We start from the raw sequence: 11,109 nt of genomic DNA, 5'->3' as shown, positions 1-11,109 counted from the left end.
GGACAATTACTTGACATGGCTTCTTACTGGCAACATTAGCAGTGAATTTTGTACACTTAGGGGCCATGATGAACAAAACAACATGAGATCAAATCAAGCGCAAGAGAAAATGATGCAATCAAGAGACACGGGAAACATGAGATGTATGAGGCTGCTGTTGATGTAACATGGCATACTGTTTTACAGTAAACTTTTTTTATAAGTAGAAAGAGTACACTGTAAAATAATGATAAAAAGTATAGTACAGTAAATATATAAACCAGTAACAGTCATTTATTATCAAATATTATGTACTGTGCTATACTTTTATGTGACTGGCAGTGCAGTATGTTTGTTTACACCAGCATCACCACAAACATGTGAGTAAGGCATTGTGCTATGAGGTTAAGCTGGCTATGATGTCAGTAGGCAATAGGAATTTTTCAGTTCTGTTATAATCTTATGGGACCACTGTCATATGTGGTCCATTGTTGACTAAACTTCATTATGCAGTGCCTGACTGTATATACCACATTTTGTTTATCTATTCATCCATCAGTGGACATTTGTGTTGCTTCAACCTCTTGGCTATTGTGAATAGTGCTGCTTGCTGTGAACATAGTTCTGCAAATATCTCAAGACCGTGCTTTCAATTCTTTTTGGATTAATAACCAGAAGTGGAATTGCTAGATCATATGGTAATTCTGTTTTTAATTCAATAATTTATTGTTAACTAAGCTTCTCATTTTGAGAAAATTTTAGATTCATATGCAATTATAAGAACTAGTCCAGAGAGAACTATGTACACTTTACCCAGTTTTCTGCAATGGTAGCATCTTGAAAAGCATAGCACGATATCACAAAGAGGACATTGCCATTGATACAATCAAGGAACAGAACATTTCCATCACCACAGGGAGCCCTCATGGTGCCCTTTTAGAGTCATACCCACTACCATGCCATGCCCTCCTTAACCTCTGCATTGACCATTCTTTCTGTACTTGAAAAATGTTGTGCCACTTCCTTCCGGTCTCACGGTTTCCGATGAGAAATCTGCTTTTTCAAAATGTTTTCTCCCTATATGTCAAGTGTGGTTTCTTTCTTGTTAGGTTCAAAATAATTCCTTTGTCTTTAGTTTTCCAAAGTTTGATTATAATATGTCTTGGTATGGATTTCTTGGAGGTTTATTATATTTAGGGTTTGCTCAGTTTATTGAGTCTATCCGTTTATGTCTTTTACTGCATTTGGGAAGTTTTCAGCTATTATTCCAACTGCTTTTTCAGCTTTGCCTTGTTTCTCCTCCATTCAGTTGATTTCAGTTATTGAACTTTCCAGTTCTAAAATTTCCATTTGGCTCTTGTTTATATCTTCCATGCCTTTGCTGAAATTTTCTATTTCCTCATTTGTTTCAAACATATTTGTATTTGCTCATTGAAGCATTGTTATGACTGGTTTAAAATCTTTGTTAGATAATTCTAATGTCTCTGTAATCTCAGTGTTTCATCCATTGATTGTCTTTTTTATATCCAGTTTGAGATTTTCTGGGGTTTTGGTATGATTAATTTTTTTTTTACTGAAACTTGGGTATTTTGGGTATTAGGTTATGCAACTCTGAATCTTAATTAAATCCTCTGTTTTAGTTGACTTTTTTTGACACTGCTCTGGCAAGAGAGGTGGGGATACCCCCTTATGACCTCTAGGTGGAGGTGGAAGTGCAGCTTCCCCACTTGGCTTTCATTGACTTCTGGAGGGCTTCTCCTTGTTATTGCTGAGTGAGGAGTGGGAGTTCCAGCTCTCCACAAGGACTTCAGTGATATCACCGTGGCTGAGAGAAGTAAGAGTACCTTGTTACTGCTCTTCATGTGGCCTCCATGACACCATTTTGGGGGTGTGGGATTGTCTTGTTACCCTTGGGCAATGACGAAAATCTTGACTGTCCACTAGTCCTCCTCTGACACCACCCCACTGGGGAGGCCAGGGCACCTTGTTATGGTCTCTTGAGAGTGGAAATCTGGGCTCTTCACTTAGCTTTGCTTGACTGGGTGGGGGGTAGGACACAGTGTTTTCCATGGTGTATGGCTGGAGTAGCGCAGCTAAATGTTTAAAAGTTTTCTTTCTTGCTAGGCAGCCCCTTTTCTTACACAAATGATTTTTTTTTTTTTTTTTTTTTTTAGCGAGGAAGATTGGTCCTGAGCTAACACCTATTGCCAATCCTCCTCTTTTTGCTCAGGGAAGATTGGCCCTGAGCTAATATCTGTGCCATTCTTCCTCTATTTTGTATGCGGGATGCCTCCACCTCATGGCTTGATGAGTGGTATAGGTCTGTGTCTGAGATTCAAACCTACAAACCCCAGGCCACCAAAGTGGAGCATGCTGAACTCGACCACTATGCCACCAGGCCAGCGCCCAGGCAGCCCCTTTCTTTTCCTTTGGCTAGAGATAGCAGGCTTTGAAGGGGCTTCTTTTCTTTGTGCCCACTGGCATTTCTGGGTTTCTGGCTTTTTCAGCTCCAAGTCTGGGATATATGAGGCAAAAAGGAAACCCAGAGACCTTATCACTATGTTGTTCCTTGGATCCTGAGGTCCCTAGCCAGTTTACCTTCTTGCTACTTTTGGGGTCTTTTAGTGCTTGTTTTATATATAATGTCCAGGAGTTTTAGTTGTACTTAGCAGGAGGAATAAGGAGAAGTATGTCTACTCCATTTTCCTAGAAGTGGAAGTCTCAATAATTTTTATAAGTAAAAAGAAATTCTGAGACCAAAAAGTTTGAGAACTGCTGATTAAATTCAAAGATTCTTAGGTTTTAGATTTCATATATACATAAAACAAAATAAAACCAAAGATTTTTAGTGGTGGTCTCAATAAGGTTGCTTTCTATTCATTGCACCACTCAAGGTTAGTAAAAAACAAATGATCCTCTCATAATTTATCACCATCTTTTCACAAAAGAGATGTTTTACCACCAAAAAGTAAGAACCCAAAACTCTCAGAAATTGCCGTCCTTTAAAATGGACAAATAGAGCATTACAAAAACTTTTACTTCATCTTTCTTTTTAATTTTTCTCATCTCCCTTTGGTCCAGTGGAAACTCAGCTTTACATAAGTATCTATGGAGAGACAAGTATGTGGGAACTCCTGCTAGTCTAGTTTCCCTCTCAGGCAGGGGCGATTTTAAACTCACACTACCTGGCCCCTTGTAAGGAGAGTATAAAATGTTGTCAAATGAAATTCTCTTGAGATTCCTTTTGTAGATTTGCAGAGAAAGGGATCTTTTCACTCTTGATCTGTAAAGTCAAGTCTCTTGTTTCATGTAGGACGTTGTCTACATATACCCAGGCTCTGGAATAATTGTCCTATATGGTGTTGCAATAAGGTCCATGAAGAAAGTTGTCATGGCAGAAGCCTGTTGCTGTTTTTGCATAAACGTTTGCTATAAGTTTTTCTTTCTTATGTTTTTGCCTATTTTTTTACCCAGAGACTGTTGTAATAGGTGTATTTTTAGCACTAAATAAATAAATTAAATGTTGGGTCCAATCCAGACAGAATTAGGCTCTGCAGCTGCTTTCCCCTAGACGCGCTGACAGCATTACTCAGTCTCTGCAGGTTTCATGAGCCCAAGTGTTACAGGAAGGAGGGCAGGGCCCTTTGCTCCTCCTGGGTTCTCCAGTGGTCAGTAGAACATTTCTCCAGGACATGGTACTCAACCACTGCGTCTAGAGAAATAGCCTTTCTGAAATAGTGGAGGTTCTCTATGTAAGAAGGGATAATTTAAATCCCTGTGGTCCTGGTTTACTTCAACAGAACTCTCTCTAGACTAAATCATTTCCTGAAGGGCCATCAAGCCAAGTGCCAATTTAATCTTAAATCCTCAAAGGAAAAGCCTACAGTTGTCAGTGGCATGTCCTTCTCAGGATGGAAATAAGACAGATCTAGCTTTCTGCTGGGCCAGGAAGCAATGATTGCTGGAGAGAGCAAATACTCTTACAGTCTAATCAATCTCACAGAGCAGATGGGTACAGCAATTAGTGCAAAAACAATTTTGCCAAGAATATTAACACTTCTTGAGTTTATCAAGAAGGGGTGAAGTTTCTAGTCAATAATTTTCTAAATTTATGGAATAGTTACTGCTGAGCACCAGGGTATAGGATCTCTGATCTTGTACTCTTGCATAGGCCAATGAGGTATTTAGTAGAAACGAAAAAGTTAGATTCTTCATAAACATCAAGTGAGGCATGGAATTGAGAACAAAAGAGTTTTCCAATTAATATATGCTCCAACCTTTCTGAAAAATACTGAAATGATTATTTTGACACAAGTAATCCAGAAAGTTGCTTTAATTCTTTACCTTTGTAAACCTTGGCACAGCTTAATGATCTAGGGCAGAGGTTGACAAATATTTTCTATAAAATGCCAGAGAGTAAATATTTTAGCCTTGATGGCCATAAAGTCTCTTTCACAATCATTCTAATTCTGTTGTTGTAGCACAAAGGCAGCCATAGAAAATACGCAAATAAATGGGCATGGCTGTGTTCCAATAAAACTTTATTTATAAAACAAGTGGCAGGCCAGATTTGGCTCATGGACCATAGATTGCCAATCTCTTATCTAGGGCATTGACAATTGTTCTTTGATCCTTTCCAATATTATACATAGAAATATTTTATTTTTCCAAAATTAGGACATTTATTGGAACCACCAAACTTAAAAACAGGCAGTGTTTCTAGAATCATTAAAAGAAGTCAGTTTGCCATGTTGTTCCCAGAATTTCTCTTTCACTCATAATATGGAAATATGCAGGAGGTATGCTTCCCCTTTGAGTAATCTCACTTGCCAAGCAAAGTTTTTCTATTTCCTCCCCAACATCTTCATCTTTCTCTTCTTGTGTCTTTCTTCCTTCTCCTAGCTCTCTTCTCTTGATTTTATTCTTTGTATAATGCTCCCTCTTCTCCCTCCCATATTTCCACTTCATTTTAGTTGAATAGGACTTTGTGGCATAGCCAGAGAACCTAATCAAGAGTTGAGTGTTAAAGTTATGACCCTTGTGGTATGTAAGGATAGAGTAACAAATGCTGAGGCAAAAACTATAGCTATAGCACTTTCAGAGGTGAAAGAGTGGTTGAGAAATATATCCACTGGGGCCAGTTTCATAAACTGTGGCTCAGTTTAATTATCAATAATATAATGATAATAATGTATCTACCTTATATGGTCATTATATAGATTAAGTGAATTTGTATTATAAAGGGTTTAGAACGGTGCTGGCACATAAGTTCAGGAACAAGGCAGTGATATCTGCTCTCACTATTCCTATTCAACATTGTACTGAATGTTCTAGAAAATAAAATAAAGAAAAGAAAGAAGGCATTTAGATTGGAAAGAAGAAACAAAACTGTCTTTATTTGTAGATGACATGACTGTCTATGCAGAAAATCTGATAGAATCTACAAAAAAGCTACTAGAACTATTAAGTGAGTTTAGGCCAATTTGCAGTATAAAAGATTGATATACAAAATATCAACTGTTTCTATATACTAGAAATAAAAAAATTTTTAAACATCATATGCAATGGAATAAAAAATACGAAATAATTTAGGGATAAATCTGACAAAATGTGCTAGAACTATATACTGAAAACTATAAAACACTGCTGAGAAAAATGAAAGAAGACCCACATAAATGAAGAGATATATCGTGTTCCTGGACCCAAAGACTCAATGTCATTAAAATGCCAATTCTTCCCAAAATGATCTCTGGAGTTAAAGCAATCCCAATAAAAACCCAGAAGATTTTTTTTGTAGAAATTGATGAGCTGAATATAAAATTCATAGGTTGAAAAAACTCAGAATCACCAAAATGATTTTGAAGAATAAAGTTTGAAGACGTAGATTACCTGTAGACTTGTTACAAAGCCATAGTAAACAACCTTTCCTTGGTGGAAATGTTGACAGAGCAACAAAACAAAATAGAAAGTCCAGAAGTGACACACACATATATGGTCAATTGATTTTTGACAAAGGCACAAAGGCAATTCAATGGAGAATGACCAGTCTTTTAAACAAATGGTGCTGGAACAACTGGAAACATATATGCAGAAAAGAAAAAAGAAAACATTTTGATCACCTTGATACCTTGTACCATATTAAAAAATTAACTCAAAATGGATCATGGATATAAATGTAAATTCTAAAACTATGAAACTTCCAAAAGAAAAGATAGGAGAAAATTTTTGTGACCTTGGATTAGGTAAATGTTACTTATATACAACACTAAAAACAAGATCTTTAGAAGAAAAAAAAATTGTTAAATTGGACTTCACCAAAATCAAGAACTTCTTTCTATTCTCTAAAGGACACTGTTAACAGTGAAAATACAAACCATAGACTGACAGAAAATACTTGCAAATCACAAATCTGACAAAAGACTCATAACCACAATATATAAAAGACTCTCAAAACTTAATAAGAAAACAAACAACCCAATAAAATTAGGCAGAAGAACAGATACTTTATGAAAGAAGATATATGGATAGCAAATCATATGAAAAGATATTCGATTAGGGAAATCCAATGCATTACAGAAATGCCAATTAAAATCATCATGAGATATCACTAAATACTTTTAGACTGTTTACAACTAGACAGACTGACCATATCAAGTGTTGGCAAGCATATGAAGCAACAGGAACTCATACACTGCTGGTGGAAATGTAAACACTACACCCACTTTGGAAAACAGTTTGTCAGTTTCTTAAAAAGTTAAACTAATACCTATGATACGAAAAATTATTTTACTCCTAGGAATGTACCCAAGAGAAATGAAATATGTCCATACAAAAGCATGCATGTAATTGCTCATAGTATCTTTATTTGTAACAGCCAAAAACTGGGAATAATGCAAATATCCATCAACTGCTTAATGGATAAACAAATTACGCTATATCCACAAAAGGTAATATTTCTAAAAAATAAATGGAATGAACATGAATGATTCTTAAAACAATTATGCTTAGTGAAAGAAGTCAGACGAAAGGGAGTACATACTGAGTTATTCTATTTACATAAAATTCCAGAATATGCAAACTAATCTATAGTGAGAGATCAGTGGTTTCCTGGGGATGGTGACAGATGAGGATGGGAAAGGTGGGAGGGCAGGATATTACAAAAGGACACAAGGAAACTACTGGGAGGATGGATATGTTCATTACCTTCCCAGTTTTGTGTGCGTGTGTATGTAATATTTGCATTTGACATATACGTCAAAACTTATCAAATTACACACTTTATTTACATACAGTTTATTGTATGTCAACAATACCACAATAAAACTGTTAAAAATTTTGGTAGCCCAGTATAATAAATTGTATAGGATCTCATGACATGCATTTCTGTGCATCAAACATATTTTTTTCATTTTCTGTTATTTTCTATATGAATTTAATTTTTTCTTTCTTATTCTGTGTTATCGTACTGTATATGAAAGTCTTGGCAAATTTCTTTGGTAATAAGATGGGTATAAAAATGCACACAATGGGGCTGGCCCTGTAGTATAGCAGTTAAGTTCACGCACTCCACTTGTGCAGCCTGAGGTTCCCAGGTTCAGATCCCAGGCACGGACCTAGCAGCACTTGTGAAGCCATGCTGTGGCAGCATCCCACATAAAATAAAGGAAGATTGGCACAGATGTTAGCTCAGCGACAATCTTCCTCAAGCAAAAAGAGGAAGATTGGCAACAGACGTTAGCTCAGGGCCAATCCTCCTCACAAACACACGCACGCGCACACACACACACACAAAACCCAAACTAACAAAACTGCACACAAATACAACAATGTCATATTCAGCAGAACCAGGAGATATTAAAGGCTAACTGAAACCTCTTTACACATGGCAACTAAGAGGACTGTCCAAGGGTTATGCGTCCATACTACATATCCAACATTTCTTCTGAATTGTCTGATCTCATTCATTCATCCCTTCATTTACCAAGCATATTTTTCTGTGGCAGGATATGAGTAATCGAAGTATATGATATTTGACTTTACTTGATCTTACATGGTTGATTATAACCTTAGTTTGAGCATTACATTAAAAACTCTAGGTACTAGAGAGAAAGTTTTACTGATGGTAGACGCAGAGCTTCATCTCTGTAACATAATTTTATTTTCTTAGATGTTCAGGAGAAGAGCATCATCAGAATCATCCTGACACATTCTGACATTTGAGTGGTTTGATTGTATTTGATACATTACTTTTTTAAAAAAATAGGATAAATGCCAAATGCCTCTATGAACTTCAGTGTTTATGGCCCAGGATTATTAATTAAATGTAGTTCTTCATTTGAAAAATACCTTTCCTGGACTGGAGCAATTGGAGTGTGAATTAATTCAATGTAGTTTGAAATATAGGAATTACTGAATTCAGTTACCTTTTTACTCTGTTATTTCAATTTCTTGAAGCACACGCTCCTGTTCAGAGAATTGTTTTACTCCCCAGGCTAAGGAGATTTCTGTCCTTTTTAATTTAGCCTTGGTGGGCATGTTGCAAATATTCTCCCTGGCTGGGTTTTCCAGATCTATTGTAGTAATGCCAATTCTTCATTTCTCTGCTTCTCACCTGTTTCTGTCTATTTATTTGTGTATAAGATGTCAAAGGAAAATGAAAAGTAACACCTCCAAATACCACCTTGAAAAAGAAAATGCCAACAAATTCTTTTCTGCACCTGAAGCTTTTAATTCTTTAATCCACCATGGAATGCTGCTTAATTACATATTTTATTATGCATAACTGAAAATTATGTACTTTAGTTTCAACAATGATATGAAAGCATGTATTGTTTATAAATAAAGAGAGGCTGGCTTGCCTCTATTTTTTTATGTTACAAATATTTGAGGAATTCTCACAGGTTCTCCTTCTAAAATTGGCTTTTTGAGAATTCTCAGAGGGCTCTGAGAAAAAGTTCAAGTTTTAATACTTTTGTCCAGAAATCAGAAAATTCACTACTTTGCAAAAAAGTAAGATGATGTCATATCATTATGGGCAAAAGCCATTGAACAGTTGCGATATTTTCATAGACATTTCATCTTAATTTTAATGAGTTTCACAGAGTATTTATTAATGGAAAAATGTTACAATTGTTGAACTGGGTGGTGAATCTTCGGGGGTTCATTATACTGTTCTCTCCTTCTTTGTGTGTATGTGAACATTCCTATAATAAAGTGTTCATTTAAAAAACACAATGTGGTATATACGGATCTTCCACCAGGATGCAGAGTTTTGAAGTTAATATTTCATGATGAAACATTTCATACACTTGATTTCAATTACCTATTGATGGACTTTTTATATTAGCAAAACACGTTACATTATCTTTCTGAAAATTTTGAATTGCAATTAATTTTTTCTTCTACATTTGAAAAAGCTTTTAAGGAGAAAATAGAGATTGAAACTTGTGGCTAGGAAACTTGGGTTTGAGATTGATGTGGCCATTTAACAGCTGAAGAAATCAGTTACCCGGAGCTTCCCTCTCTCGTCTTTGAAGTGGGAATTTCAGGATCTGCCTTAGGAATCGCAGAGCGGAATGGAGATCCGTTGGTGGCACTGCCTTGTAAAAGGAAGCATTCTACAAATGTTGCTGTTATCGTTTTAAGTATATTTGAGGGCCAAGTTAGGAAGGAGGCCTCTCTGGTAAAACAAATATTTGAAAACAAAAATTCGAAACAAAAGTGGAGTAGGTGAAACTTGTCCCCACATTAAGATGCTGTTGGACAGGTCTGTGCTCTGGACAAATGCTCATTTTGCATCACATTGCCACAGACTTAACGAATTAATGGATACCGGTAAATATTTGAAACTTCTCAACACGCTCATTGAACAGGTACTGCTCTGTTCCACCCACCCTTTTGTGGGTGGAAAATCAGAGTGGCACATGGGACATCATTTATCTTTGGGGTGTAAGGGCACGAATTAGAGACTGTCACTGTAACAAAAACTTATTTGAATACCATAAAAAGCAAATATTCACTAACAGTAAAAAAAATTCAACTAACAGTAAAGAAATAACGTTCAACATTTAACAGTGCAAAGTATGTCAATTTAGAGTTTCTTTGTGTGTGTTTACTTTGCACGGCAACAACTCTAACGTACTGTTCTACTGTATTTCCTCAGCAACCACCTCATCAACCATTATCATAGAGAACAGGGCCACAGTCGTGTGCTTTTGATGACAGTAGAGATATTAGAAGTTGAAAATAGCTGATGGAAGAAACTGACTTCATACACAACCTTGGTATAAGGCAAGAATCCATAATGGAATTGGTGTAGAATTATTTTGATAAAATTAAATTTGGAAATAAAATACATATGATCTGCATAAGTAGGATAACATAAAAATGTTGCTCATCTTTTAAACATTAATTCCAAACTATTTTTATTTAACATTTGGTATTGTTAAACAGGTATAGTATTCTGGACATACGCCTTCCGTCACATTTCTTTAGTAAGGGTACTTCATATTTTATCAAAAATGTGTATGTTAATAGATTGTAGTTTAGCCTTTGTCAAAAGACATGCAAGTATTTAGTATTTACATTACAAGGATTGCCGGGAAGAAACACTGAATCCATAATATGCCCCCTTAAAAAGTAAAAAATATTTATTTGTAAGGTAGACTATAGCATAGATATCTTCTGGTATTTTAGATATGATTAATACTTTTGGACCTCCATTGGTTTTCACACTATCATGCAAGTTTCTGGCTTGCTTTAACACAGTAGTCCTGTTTTTATCGGCTACACAATAGGGCATATATATTTTAATTGCTTTTCTTGAAAATATCACCAGAAAATTCAGAATACCTCATTTATTGATAATATCGTGATAATCAAGGACCTTAATATCAGCCGATGATAACAATAGGGAATAGGGCAGAATTTAATAATGCAACATATGGGATTGTCATTTTTACTCAATCTCGAACCATTTGAACATGTTTTCTACTCAATCTATATATTTTAGATAAGCACAGTTAGATATAGATATCACTACTTGGAAAAAAATCCCACTTCTTTTAAGATCAGAATTCCTTAGGACTAAATGTTAATGGATACAATTTTTATACATATGTACAGACTTTG

The sequence above is a fragment of the Equus przewalskii genome, chromosome 15 (assembly GCF_037783145.1).
Source record: "Equus przewalskii isolate Varuska chromosome 15, EquPr2, whole genome shotgun sequence".
Lineage (NCBI taxonomy): Eukaryota > Metazoa > Chordata > Mammalia > Perissodactyla > Equidae > Equus > Equus przewalskii.
This window is presented reverse-complemented; position numbering follows the sequence as displayed.